This window comes from Triticum aestivum, chromosome 4A (genome assembly GCF_018294505.1).
Source record: "Triticum aestivum cultivar Chinese Spring chromosome 4A, IWGSC CS RefSeq v2.1, whole genome shotgun sequence".
NCBI lineage: Eukaryota > Viridiplantae > Streptophyta > Magnoliopsida > Poales > Poaceae > Triticum > Triticum aestivum.
Window position 1 is genome coordinate 525,375,341 of NC_057803.1, and position 13,603 is coordinate 525,388,943.

Consider the following 13,603-nt stretch of genomic DNA (forward strand, 5'->3'; position numbering starts at 1 on the left):
CTTAACCATGGACACGGCTATTCGAATAGGTTTATTCTCTGCAGAGGGTGTACTCTTTACCCACGAGTAACGGATTTCTTTAGTCCATCGGGACTAATTCCATCTACGGTCTTTTTGTTGAAAACACACCTAACTTGCACACACCAGCTTAACTCACACGTGTCTGGCATCACCCACGACACCTGTCAACCAACTCTAAGTGGGGAGGCTACAACCTCGCGTAGCATGGGATCAAATTTATATCGCGCGCTCTAAGGGGTGGCCTCCCCTCTCGGTCCCAACCGGAAACACCCATGCCCCCGGACCAGGTGGCCTGCCTACCAGCTACAACCGGTATCTTCCACCATGGCCTCTCTGTACGGTGTGTGCTAGCAAGAGGTTGACAACTTACTGAACCGTACTCTACTTGCTGTAGAGACGAGTGGTAGTACGAAACAAGTATGGGGGGTTACTAGAACAAGACTCGATCTACGGTCGACTCAGGAGGTTTAAGTATTCCCTGCATGATTAGTATAACAAATATATTTCATCCAACAGAGTCACCACTCATATCACCTTACCATGCCATATCAGACAGAACCGTCCCGACGGAGACCGGCGACAAACCCATACCTACCCAAGGCAGAGGTTTTTCCCGGTTTCTTGCCGGTATGCATGCAAGGCTCATGAGGGTGATTATCATCACAAGTGTGTCCATTACCAACAGCATGAAAATCAATAACATGTACCCATGCATATGATCACATCACATGAAATAACAAGTCCTTCGAAATGCGGTGGTGTTATAAATGCATCAATGATCACACCAAAAATATTATGCCGGGATTCAGAATGCTTGCCTTCAATGTTGTGGAGGGGTGAGGTGCTCTCCAAAACTTTTGAAAGCCTCTTCTTTCTCCCAAAAATCCTATTTGAAAATATGTTTGAATTAACACATATTTCAAAGACAGAACCAAAAAGTTGTTTGAAATTTTTTCAAATAAATCTTAAAATAAACTAGACCAAATTTGAGGAAGGTAGGAAAAAGAATCAACTCATTTGGAGTTGTATTTAAACAGTTATAGCCAGTCAAAGTTCTGGTCAAAACTGTTATTTAAATTAAAACAGAAAAGAAAACGGTTCGGAAGGGAATACGTTTTCGGAGCGGGGAAAGCGTACTGGGGAAAAATATGCCTTCACTTAACCGACGTGGATAGGCGCAGGGTCACTAACAGTGGGTCCAAGGGGCCCACTGGTCAGGTTTGACCAGTCCATCCCTCCCTCCTCTTCTTCTGCCCGAACGGAGGCGAGGCAACGGCGATCGTCGCCGGCGAACGGCGGCTCCCCGCGGGGCTCAGAGAGCGGGGATGGATCCGCCACTCTAGGGCGGTCCTCCCGATGGTCGCCAGGTAGGTGGGGACGGAGGGAGCTGCCGGCGGCGAGCTTCTCGGCGGAGGTGGCCTCGGGAGCAAGGTGATTTTTCTCCCGCGGTGTGTCCCGATCAAAATTGAGTAGTGGGGATGGCTCACGGGAAGATGAAGAAGCTCTTGGTGGAGAGAACGGAGAGTGGGAGGCCCTGGTGGTGCCGAATTGGCCGGGGCAATGGTGGCGGCTGCCGTTGCCGGAGATGGGGAAGAAGACCTTCCCCGAGTCGATTTGCTGCCATGGGAGAACTAGGGGAGCATTCTAAGGCTTCCTGCGTGCCCGGGGTGGCTTGGGGGCCTCCTTTTATAGCTCGTCGAGGTCGGTTCCGCGGCGGCCGGATAAGCTCTCCGGCGAACCGCCTCGCTGTAGCTTGCAGGGCAACATGGCGTGGCTGGGGATGACGGCAAGAGCTAGTGGACGAGAGTGCACTGCTCCAGGGGCAGGTGGCGAGTGGGAGTGGCTTGGGCGGCACCGACATGGCCAGAGGCTGTCGGGCGGCAGCGGCGGCTAGCGCTTGGCTTGCCGGGCGTGGCGAGGGGCGGCTTGGCGCGTAGCTGAGAGAAGGGGAGCGCGTGGCGAGGTTCTGCAGAGCGGGCCAAAGCCGTGGGGGCCAGCGTGTCGGCTCGGCTGCGTGGCTACAATACGCGCGCTCTGGGCGCGTCCAGTGCACGCACTGAATGTGCTCGACGAAATGCCATGGCACTCCAGAGCGCTTGGTTGGAGCTGGGATTTAGCAGGGTGGGGTTATAGTCTAAGGCAAAACCATTGGACAAGCTGGTATGATCCAAGGTGCAAGGTCATAATGCAAAGACAAAATCATGTCAAAACTGGCCATGCACACCAGGTGTTTGACAAAATGCCAAGGGCACTTAGGCATTTCTTGGAGTGGCCAAAATCTCCAGATAAGTGTCTCTGTGGATGAAAGAGAGAGTGGTGATGTTAGTTGGAGAAAAGAAGAAACTTGTTAGTGCAAGTTTTACAAAACTTCAATTTTGGACAGGAAATAAATGACATTATTTCATGAACCAAAAATGATCCAAATGGTGCATGCTCCTGGACTTAAGGGTTTAACATGGAGGACTACAAGTAGGAGAAATAATCAATGGCTAAAGAGCAAGCAAAATTATGGTTGCAGTACAAATCATCAAGTTGGTCCAGAATGGAAATGAGGTTGATCCACTCAATATTTTCAAGGAACAACCCTGGATTTTGCACAAGGTGGAATAATATGCTCCTACTGACCTCCCCTAATTTTGGTAGAAGTTTTAAAGAAATATTTAAATAGGTTGCAGTGCAAAATGCACTCTGGACCAAAGAAGAAAAATTGAGTGCAGGGCTCAAAATATTTCATGAATGAAATATATTTTTGCATAAAAGTGATTTAAAAACATAACCTGACATCTCCAAATTTTTGTGGAAATTTTAAGTGGATCTATCAAATGGTTGTAGTTCAAAAATGGCCATTTAACCTTGAAAAAAACTATTTTCAAGAAAGTAAAGATCAAGCAATTAAGTTAGTTAATTAGTTATGCTGATAAAAGGAAAGTTTTTCTTGAGAGGTTAAACAAGTCCAATAACATATTTGAAAAGTTTTCTCTTTGGGAAAAACTCATCATAACAGGGAAGGAAATGAGTCAAAAATCAAAAATGGAGCTCAGAAATCCAAAGTTTTAATTCCTGTCAAAAAAATTTTATTTCATAAAAACAAGGCCAAATTTTTGGGGTGTCACACTGGACGGGATACTGCTCCTTCTAACATAGTTAGAAGTCCGAGCATGTCCCGCTCCTCGCGCCGTCCGCCACTGCCACCCACCACTCCAGCAGAAGCTTTGGCGCGAGCTCAACTTCTCCTAGATTACCCTCCGACGTCGGACAAGATCGACGAATGGAGGGCCACCATTCAGAGTCTCATCGGCTATGCCAACGGCTACACTACACGGCGGCCGAGCGCGTCGCCGCCACGGCAGGGTTGCCGGGCGTGAGCCGGTGGCGATGAAACGGGTGGAGGTGCAACTACCATGCAATCACCACCCCGAAGGCCAAGATCGCCGACTCGCCGGATCCACCTCGACAGCGACTCCACCGCATCTTCGGATCAATGAGCTCGTCGCGATCAGCGCCAAGTTCTTCATGATCGACAACAAGAAGACGCTCGAACTCGCATCGAGCGCCGAAGAGAAGCGCGACGTCAATCCGACAAGCGCGCTGGGCCCTCTGTTGACATGCATGCGCCAGGGGAACCAGACGATCTGCCGTACGCGGTAGGCTGCCCTGCGTTCACTCGTGAGCTGCGGCAAGTCCAGTGGCCCAGCACGAAGAACTTCAAGCCAGACGTACCGGAGAAGTAAGACGGCAAGACGCATTCGTCGGAGTTCCTCAGCATTTACACCATTGCGGTGCAGGCTGCCGGGGGACGGGATGACAAGATCCTTGCCAACTACTTCCCGCTGGTGCTCAAGCCCAACGTCAGATCCTGGCTCATGCACTTGCCGGACAACTCCATGTCCTCTTGGGCTGATCTGTGCCATCAGTTTGTCGGCGCCTTCACAGGCGGCCACAAGCCTCATGGCCAGGAGAGTGATCTTCATTTGCTCGCCCAGAAGGAAGGAGAGCCCCTGCGCAAGTACATTCAGAGATTCAGCAGTGTGCAGCATAACATCCCAGACGTCCACCCTGCCGCGGTGATCAGCGCGTTCCATCAGAACGTGCGAAACCACAGGATGCGGGAGGAAATGGCGATGTGCAAGATCAGGGACGTCAGTGAGTTATATGCACTGGCCGACAAGTGTGCACGTGCTGAGGAAGGGAGGAGACTCCCAGGAGAGAATGTAGGAGCGGGAGGATCTGACAGTGAAGATGCTGCCCCGGCAAGGAAAAACCGGCGGCGGAACAATAGAAGGAGGAAAGGCAAAGAGGTGCTAGTTGTTGAGCAGTCCGGCAACGGTGGTGGCGCCAACAAAGCCAAAGCTGGTGACTCCGGCAAGGAGGTTGCTGCGGAGGTGGCGGTCGCCGACAAGCAGGACGGCACCAACAAGCAGTATTGCAAGATCCACCGCACCAAGGGCCATGATCTCCAGAATTGTAAGAAAGTCGAGCAGCTTGTTGAGAAACAGAAAGCTGAATACGAGCATGGCGACAAGGAGAAGGCCCAGGAAGGTGCTGGGGGATCCGGCAAGAAACGTCCCGGCCGAGGAGGACGCCGCAGCAAGGCCAAGCAGCGGCAAGGAGACAGACCTCCTCGCGGCCGCGACAAGGATGAAGATGACGACGATGATGAAGACATGGATGATGAGGAGACTGATGAGCAGGAGTTCCAGAAAGCCACAGAGGTCCTGTGTGTTGACGGTGGTGCTTCTCTGCACACCTCGCACCGCCAGCTCAAGCAGTGGGTACGGGAAGTTAATGCAGCAGAACCACCAGTCGAGTCACACAAGCCTCTGAAATGGTCCAGCACGCCTATCATCTTTGATATTGAGGACCACCCTGATCGCATAACTGCGGTCGGGTGCTTGCCGATGTTTGTTTCACCAACAATCCGCAACCTCAAGGTCACTAAGATGCTAGTTGACGGCGGGGCCGGCTTGAACCTGATCTCCTCCGCGGTGCTCCAGAAACTCCAGATCCCTGACAGCGAGCTCGAAGAGACCGGTACATTTCAAGGAATCAACCCGGGAAGGAGCAAGCCGAAGGGAAAGATCACGTTGCCGGTAACATTTGGCAGCGAGCTGAACTTCAGGACTGAGAGGGTCACGTTTGATGTTGCTGACTTTCCATTACCTTACAATGGAATCCTTGGCCGTCCGGCACTCGCCAAGTTCATGGCAGCCTCTCACTATGCGTACAACGTATTGAAAATGCCAGGCCCGATAAGTGTCATCTCTGTCCCTCGCGACAAGAAGGATGCTCTTATTTGTGCCGACAAGATCTACCGGGAAGCAGCAGCTGCAGCAGAACGCAAGACACTCGCCGCTGAAGCTCCCGGAGGGAATAAGAAGAACAAGTCCGGCAAGAGCTCTGATGCCCACTCCGGCAAGCACACCTCTTCGGAGTGCTGCGCTACCGTCGAGGACGCACCATCGAGCTCCACCGGCAAGTGTAAGAAGGCAATGGTAGCTCCACCTGAGACCAAGAAGGTGTCCGCCAAGGAGGACGGCACTGGCGGTACCTTCACCATCAGCGCCACTCTTGACCCCAAATAGGAAAGCGCGCTCGTTGCTTTCCTGCGGGCGAATGTCGACGTGTTTGCGTGGCAACCGTCTGATATCCCCGGTGTTCCCAGGAAAGTAATTGAGCACCACCTTGCCGTTTGTCCTCATGCGCGGCCCTTCAAGCAGAAAGTCAGGAAACAGGCAGTGGAGCACCAAGAATTCATCGCAGAAGAAATCAAGAAGTTGGAACCAGCAGGCCTTGTCAGAGGAGTGCTCCATCCCACATGGTTGGCCAATCCTGTTGTCGTGTGCAAGGCTAACGGGAAATGGAGGCTTTGTATTGACTTCACTGATGTTAATAAAGCTTGTCCAAAGACCCATTTCCCTTGCCGCGCATTGACCAGATTGTTGACTCCATAGCCGGATGTGATTTGCTTTCATTTCTTGATGCATACTCAGGATACCATCAGATCTTCATGGCAGAAGAGGATGAAGAGAAAACCGCATTTATCACCCCGTGTGGCACGTACTTCTTCGTACGGATGCCTTTCGGTTTGAAGAATGCTGGTTCAACATTCGCAAGGGTAGTCCACCATGCTTTTGAGCCGCAGATGCACAGAAATGTGGAAGCCTACATGGATGATATAGTGGTCAAGAGCAAGAACAGGGCGACCCTGATTCAAGATTTAGACGAGACATTTGCAAATCTGCGCAAGATCAACCTCAAGCTTAACCCCGAGAAGTGCGTGTCTGGAGTTCCTTCCGGCAAGCTTCTCGGGTTCTTCGTGTCTCTGCGGGGAATTGAAGCCAACCCCGACAAGATCAAGGCCATTGAGCAGATCGAAGCACCAAAGCGCGTCAAGGATGTACGAAGGTTTGCCGGTTGCGTGGCTGCTCTTAGCAGGTTTATCTCTAGATTTGCTGAGCGCGCCCTGCCATTTTTCAAAATTTTGAAAAAGGCAGGTCCAATAAAATGGACTCCAGAGGCGGAGGCTGCGCTGCAGGACTTGAAGAGATACCTGTCCTCCACTCCAACACTTGTCGCACCTAAGCCGCAAGAGAAGTTGCTGCTGTATATAGCGGCAACCAATCAAGTGGTTAGTGCTGCGTTAGTGGCGGAGAGGGAGGCAGATGATGAGCCAGCAAACACGGCAGATACATCCAGCGACAAGCAGGGGGCTTCCCCGACAAGCTCTGGTCCCGACAGAGATGGATCTGTGCAAGAGCATGATAAGATGCAGAAGAGAATGGTGCAGCGTCCAGTTTACTTTGTCAGTTCCCTTCTACAGGGGGCTAGATCAAGGTACTCTGGTGTGCAGAAGTTGCTTTTCGGCCTCCTCATGGCCTCCTCATGGCCTCCTCATGGCCTAGATCACAGTCGTCACTCGCTTTCCGCTGAAGAGGATACTGCAAAATCCAGAAGCGACAGGCAGGATTGTCGATTGGGCGCTGGAACTGTCAAGCTTTGGCCTCAAGTTTGAGAGCACTTCAACTATCCAAAGCAGGGCATTGGCAGAGTTCATAGCAGAATGGACGCCAACACCAGATGAAGAAATTCCAGAGACGAGCATCCCCGTCAAAGAGGCAAGCAAAGAGTGGCTGATGTACTTTGATGGTGCCTTCTCGCTGCAACGCGCCGGTGCGGGCGTGCTGCTTGTCGCGCCCACCGGAGAGCACCTCAAGTACGTAGTCCAGATGCACTTTCCCAAGGAGCAAGCAACCAACAATACTGCAGAGTATGAAGGATTGCTTGCCGGTCTCAGAATTGCAGCAGACCTTGGGATCAAGAAGCTCATTGTCAGGGGTGACTCACAGCTTGTCGTCCGCCAAGTGAACAAGAACTACTAGAGTCCATTGATGGAAGCATATGTTGATGAAGTGAGGAAGCTAGAAGAACACTTTGATGGCCTACAGATGGAGCGTATCCCAAGAGCTCGGAATGACATTGCTGATGGCCTGTCAAAGTGCGCCGCACTAAAGTTACCTGTGGAACCAGGGATCTTTGTGCTCAAGTTGACTCAACCATCCGTAACACCATCAACTGGACAAAGCAAGAAGAGGAAGTTGGTTTCTGGTGACTACTTTCCGGCAGAGCTCCCCGAAGCCGCCGCCAAGAAAGTCCCCAAGATCAACACCAAGGATGCTGTGGGGCAGTCTGCTCCGGCAAGCCTTATGGCTTGTTCCGTTGAAGCAGACGCTCCCGACAAGTTTTGCTCCGGCAAGCTTGCCGGGGAACATCAACCTCCGGCAGGGCCGCAAGTCCTTGCCGTAGAAGCGGATGTTCCCACAGCAGCAGATGTGCCTTTAGTCCTTGTTGTCGAGCCACAAGCTCCAGCATGGGCACAGCAGATTGTCCATTTCCTTCAGAGAGGAGAACTTCCCGAAGAGCAAGAAGAAGCAGAAAAAGTAGCCCGACAGTCAAGTAAGTACCATTTTGTCGATAGCATACTGTACAGAAGAAGACTCAACGGTGTGAAATTGAAGTGTATTTGCCGGGAAGACGGACAAAAGATGTTGGCAGAAATACATGGAGGCATATGTGGCCACCACATTGGCGCAAGAGCACTTGCGGCAAAGCTTTCCGGCAAGGTTTCTTTTGGCCGACAGCCCTCCAGGATGCAACTGCACAAGTAACCAAGTGTGAAGCGTGCCAGTTCCACTCCAAACAGATACACCAGCCAGCTCAAGCTCTCCAGACGATCCCTTTATCCTGGCCATTTTCGGTCTGGGGGCTCGATATCCTCGGCCCTTTCCCCCGAGCTGTCAGGGGCTTTGAATACTTGTACGTCGCAATCGACAAGTTCACAAAGTGGCCGGAAGTGCAGCCAGTGAGGAAGGTGACAGCACAGTCAGCAGTCAAGTTCTTCAGGTCAATTGTTTGCCGTTTCGGGATCCCTAACAGGATCATCACCGACAATGGCACGCAATTCACGAGCCGCACCTTCATGCAGTACGTCCAAGACCTTGGCGCCAAGGTCTGCTTCGCTTCTGTTGCTCATCCGAGAAGCAACGGTCAAGCAGAGAGGGCAAATGCTGAAGCGCTGCGCGGGCTCAAGACCAGAACTTTCGACAGGCTGCGCAAGTGCGGAAGAAACTGGATCGAGGAGCTGCCGGTGGTTCTTTGGTCGATCAGAACGACGCCAAATCGAGCCACTAGCCAGACGCCTTTCACTCTAGTCTATGGAGCAGAGGCAGTTCGCCCCACAAAACTCGTATACGGATCGCCTGGAGTGCTCGCTTATGATGAGCTTCAGCAAGAACAGCTGCGACAAGACGACGCGCTGCTCCTTGAGGAAGATCGTCTTCAGGCTGCTGTACAAGCTGCTCGATACCAGCAAGCTTTGCGCCGCTACCATAGCTGCAAAGTTAAGGCCAGAAGCTTCGAGAAAGGCGACCTTGTTCTTCGGCGCGTTCAGTCCGCCAAGAATTGCAACAAGTTGACGCCGAAGTGGGAAGGCCCTTATCGGATGAAACGAGTCACAAGGCCCGGCGCTGTCCGCCTTGAGACCGAAGATGGCATTCCGGTGAGCAACTCCTGGAACATAGAACATCTTCGTAAGTTTCTCCCGTAGGGCGCGGTTGCCGGAACCTGTTCTGGCAACCACCTTTTGTACAAGTCTTGCCGCTGTTGCATGTAATCCTTTGTACAAAGCCGGGCGCAGATCCCGTGCATAAATAGAACCCCATGTGCTCCGCACAACTTGTCCATTTCATGCATTAGTTTCTTTCTTGCATGCGTTATCTGACACTTTGTGCAACACCTACATCCAGTAAGCAATAACGAGCCGAACGGCTCCATATCATTATTTTCTCTTCTTTCTTCTTTTTCAACAAAGGAAAAGAAGGTTCCCTCGCACACAAGTTTGCCGGGGGGGAAGGAGAAGATTGTGGTATGGACCAGGCATCGTTCAAGCAAAGTTTTGCCTTGCCGGGAAGCAAACGACAGAAAAGCTAAGTTGCAGTTGCCAATGTTTGAGCAATCACTTTTTAAATTTTTGAGTTATCTTCCTCGACCGACCCTGCTTTGTATGGAAAACCTGTGCGCGGAGGAACCAACTCGTGGCTAGTTGCGCCCTTACTTTGTTTCGAGTCCGCTCAACAACTTAAGTGCGCTGCATCTAGTCGCGACAAGGTTTCTTGTCGGAAGCAGCGCCGCCAGCAGGCTGCTGAAGTTCCGCACTCAGCGCTCGCGGCTCGGGTGCCTGCGCCGACAAGTTCCCTAGAAGCGTAGGGTAAAAACATACAAAGGAAGAAATCTAGTAGAGGAAATAACATAGCAATTGATAACAGAAATAAAGTTATATTACAAGATAACTTGTCGCAGCTCTAACAGACTGTTTTCATAACATGATTAGCAGCAACAAGGGAAAAGAAGAAATGGGCGGCCTAGTCTACGCGTCCGCCCTCGACCCTCTTGATCTTGCTCACCTTGTCCACAATGGGTGCGACAAGGGCCTTGAGTGCGTCCCGGTCGGCGTCTGGCGGCAAGGACTTGAGGACATTGGTGAAGCTGAGGCCTGGATTGCGGAAGGCCACCTTCATCAGCACCTTCTGGAGAACCCCGGCGCAGATTTTGCGCGACTCGTCGGCCAACTGCTTTGGGATCCTCTCCCGGAGCCGCTGGAGTGCCGTCGCCACGCCCTTGTAGAACAGGCTGAGCTTGGCGCTGGGTTGGAGATTCCTGTCGGAGGGATACCCAAAGTCCTCCATCCCCAGCTGCGCCAGCTCCTCGTTGATGACTGCGGCAATATTCACCAGACCCTCGGTCCAGTGCTCCACAGTGTCTCTGAACGAGTTGTGGGTAACTGCGATGCTCTCCAGCAGCTCCTTGTCAGCTTTGACCTTCTCCGACAAGGTTTTCTCCCGCTCCTTGGCGGCCTCCAGCGTCTACACCAGTGTGGCCAGCTTCATCTCCAGGTCCGCATTGGAATCCTTGGCGGCGCTGAGCTCCTTGCCCCTCTCAGCGAGAAGACCTTGCAGCTCACCGTGGGCGGCAGCATCCTTCTCACGCTCACGCTTGAGCGCGGCAAGCTCCTCGCCGCTCTTCCCGATATTGGCCTCTAGCTGCACCACCTTCTCCTCCAGCTCTTTCTTGGCGACCTCTGCGATCGCGGCAGCGTCCTTTGCCTCCTTGAGCGCCCCGCCAAGTGCTTGCTCGCGCTCGGCGAGCTCCTCCTCATAGCTGTCGAGGTTGGCCTTCCGCTGCACCAATTCTCCTTCTCGCGCGGACTGCTTCTCGGCGGCCAGCCTTTGTTCCTCCTCAGCTTCGGCCTTCTCAAGAAGGAAGGTCGTGCGCTCCTCGTCGAGTCGGTCCCGCTCCTGTGCCAGGGACCGGAGAGCCTCTTAATTGTGGCCCCGGAGCTCCTCCGCGGGCTTCTCCATATCCACTCCCGCCTTCGCGACAAGCGCTTCTCGGGAAGCCAGTTTGGCTTGTCGGGCGGGGTAGAGTGACAGCAGCTTCCGCAACAGCTGCTCCTCCTCAGGCTCGCCACTGCTGCTGCTGGGCGGGTCGACCAACGACAGCCCGGCGGAGGCGAGCAGCTACTCATCGAAATTTTCCCCCTCGACCGGCGCCCTGGAGCTCGACGCAAAGGGTAGCTTGATGAAGATATCGTCACCGGCCTTCAAGTAGGCTCCGCAGAAGCGGCAGAGGGATCAGCGGTCGGTGCAGCGCCTGGCGCTCCTGCGGCCTCAGGGTCGTCAGTGCGATCGCCCGACCCCTCGCCGGCTTCTGCGACGGCAGCCTTGGCGGCCTCCTCGCCGGCAGCCTCGTCAGCACAGGTCCCTTCCTCACCGGCGCCCTCTGTCTCCATTGGCTCAGCCGCAGATGGGTCTGAAGAACGAAGAAGGGAGAAAAATCAATCAAAAATCCAAGAGAAGAAAACCAGAAGAAGAAGAACCCAAGGGAAATTTTTTGGACAAGTGAATTACCTGTGCCAAGATCTGCAGTTGCGGTCTCGGCCGCCGCAGGATCGACGGTGCTGCCCCTTGCCGGAGAGTTCTCCCTTGCCGGAGAGCGCTCCCTTACCGGGAACCCCTCCCTTGGCGGCGTAGTCGAAGCAGATGGCACTTTGGGACCAGCTTCCGGGCGCTCCTGATGTGGCTGCTCTGCTCCTACACAAATCAACAAGCAGGATATCAACAAAGGAAAAAGCACTCATGCACGCCCGACAGCAGAAAGCTAACTATGAACTTAGCTGGGGGCTGCGCTGGGGGCTGCTTTGAGGAGTGGTTGCCATGTCCGTCAAGGTGGTCTCGGACCCGCCCCCTGCCGACACGGTGGGGTCATCTTCGATGACAATCACCGCGGCCTTGGTCCTCTTCGCCGCTCTCTGGGCCAGCGTCCTAAAAAGAAAGGAGTCCAGATTGAAGCAAGTTAGATACAAGATAAAACAGCAAAATTGAAGAACTACAAGAGGACCAAAGAAACTTACTCTTCTTCCTCCTCGTCGGAACTGAGCGCGGAAAGATCGAAGTCCGGCTCCCCTCTGGTGCGGCGAGGCGGAGGAGTAGGATCCCTTGCCCGCTTGGCGGGGGCGGTGGCGGTGGCCCGGGAAGATCCCGCTCTAGTTGCCGCTACTGCGTGAGGCGCTCCCGCGACAACATTGCTTGCCGCGGTAGAGCGTGTCGCACGGCTCGGCGGCTGTTGACCCGGCTGCCGCCCCGCTACGTCCGCGGCCCTACGAAGACGCCTCCTTGGCGGGGCCGGGGGCTCCGCCTGCGGCAAGCTTTCTGAAGGCTCGGGCTCTTCCTCGCTGGCCTCGCTCGGCTCGGCTTCAGAACCGGCAGGCTCTTCCTCGCCAATGAACTCCGCGCGCTCGGCAAGGTTTTCCACTTCTGCCGCCTCCGCCTCCTCCATAGTAAACCCGAACACGCCCGCGGCAGCTGCGGCCGCAACCTCTTCCGCCCTAGTGGCGATGCGCTGCAGCTCCTCATCGGTGGTGTCACGGGTGAGGCTCTTCTGCTCGTCAGCGTGGACCGGCACTTCTTCCAAGTTGTCGAAGAACGCTTGCACGACGTCATCCGCAGGCTCTTGCCAAGTTGGAACGATTCTGTGTGAATCGCACAACGGCATCATGGCGTGGATCCGGTCAAGCGAAAAATTGTTGCACAATGGAACGACACCCCTCGGCAGCGTGAATGGGTGCTGGGGGTCGCGTTTGAACAACTCCAGGAGCATTGCATCCAGCTCCAAGACGGTGAAGTTGTAGTTGAGGCCCGGCCGCAGCCTCATGATGTCCGCCGAGTTCTTGAATTCCCAGGCGGGCCTCCTCCTCTCCTGCAGGGGGGCGATGCGGCGGCGGAGGAAATCTGCGCCTACAGCGCCTACAGTGAGCCCGGCAAGCCTGAGGCGAAGGATCCTAGTAATGGCGATCTTCAGCCTCTCGTCTTCCGGGGCCATGTTGCTCCAGTCATTGCCGCGCACTATTGGAGCTTGGCGCACGGCGGTGAATGGCTGCGGATTCTCCTTGACGATCCAGCACCACTCCGCTCTCCACTCATCCCACTTGCCACGGAGCTCACCCTCCAAGTACAACTCCTTCTTGCCGACTCTCGAGATCCAGGCGATCCCTCCGGCAAGCGGCTCTCCTCTCTCTACCCGAGGTATGAAGAAGTGGCGGAAAAGGGTAACATTGGGGTGGACTCCGACAAAGTTATCACACAAATGTGCGAAAACTGCCATGGTCAGAACAGCGTTGGGGGTGAAATCAAGGAGGCGGAAGCCGTAGGTGTTTATGATATCGCAGAAGAACTCCGAGAAGGGCGGGCAGAGCCCGCAATAGAAGAACAACGCGAAGAATGGGTACCCGTTTGGAGCCAGTTACAAAGCAGCGGCCGGGAGTAACCTCGTGCGCGGATGCGCCCGCGTCTCCGTCGCCCAAAAGAGATATAAGTACTCCCTCAGCTCCTTCATGCCGAGCTGGGGGGAGAAGATCGCCCGCTCCTTCCGCAGCACCGCGAGCCACTGCGCCTCGGCCGACTTCACGCCCTTTCCCTTGTCGGCTTTCGGAGCCATGGCGGAGGTGGTGGGGGGAGGTCGACGGCGTTGG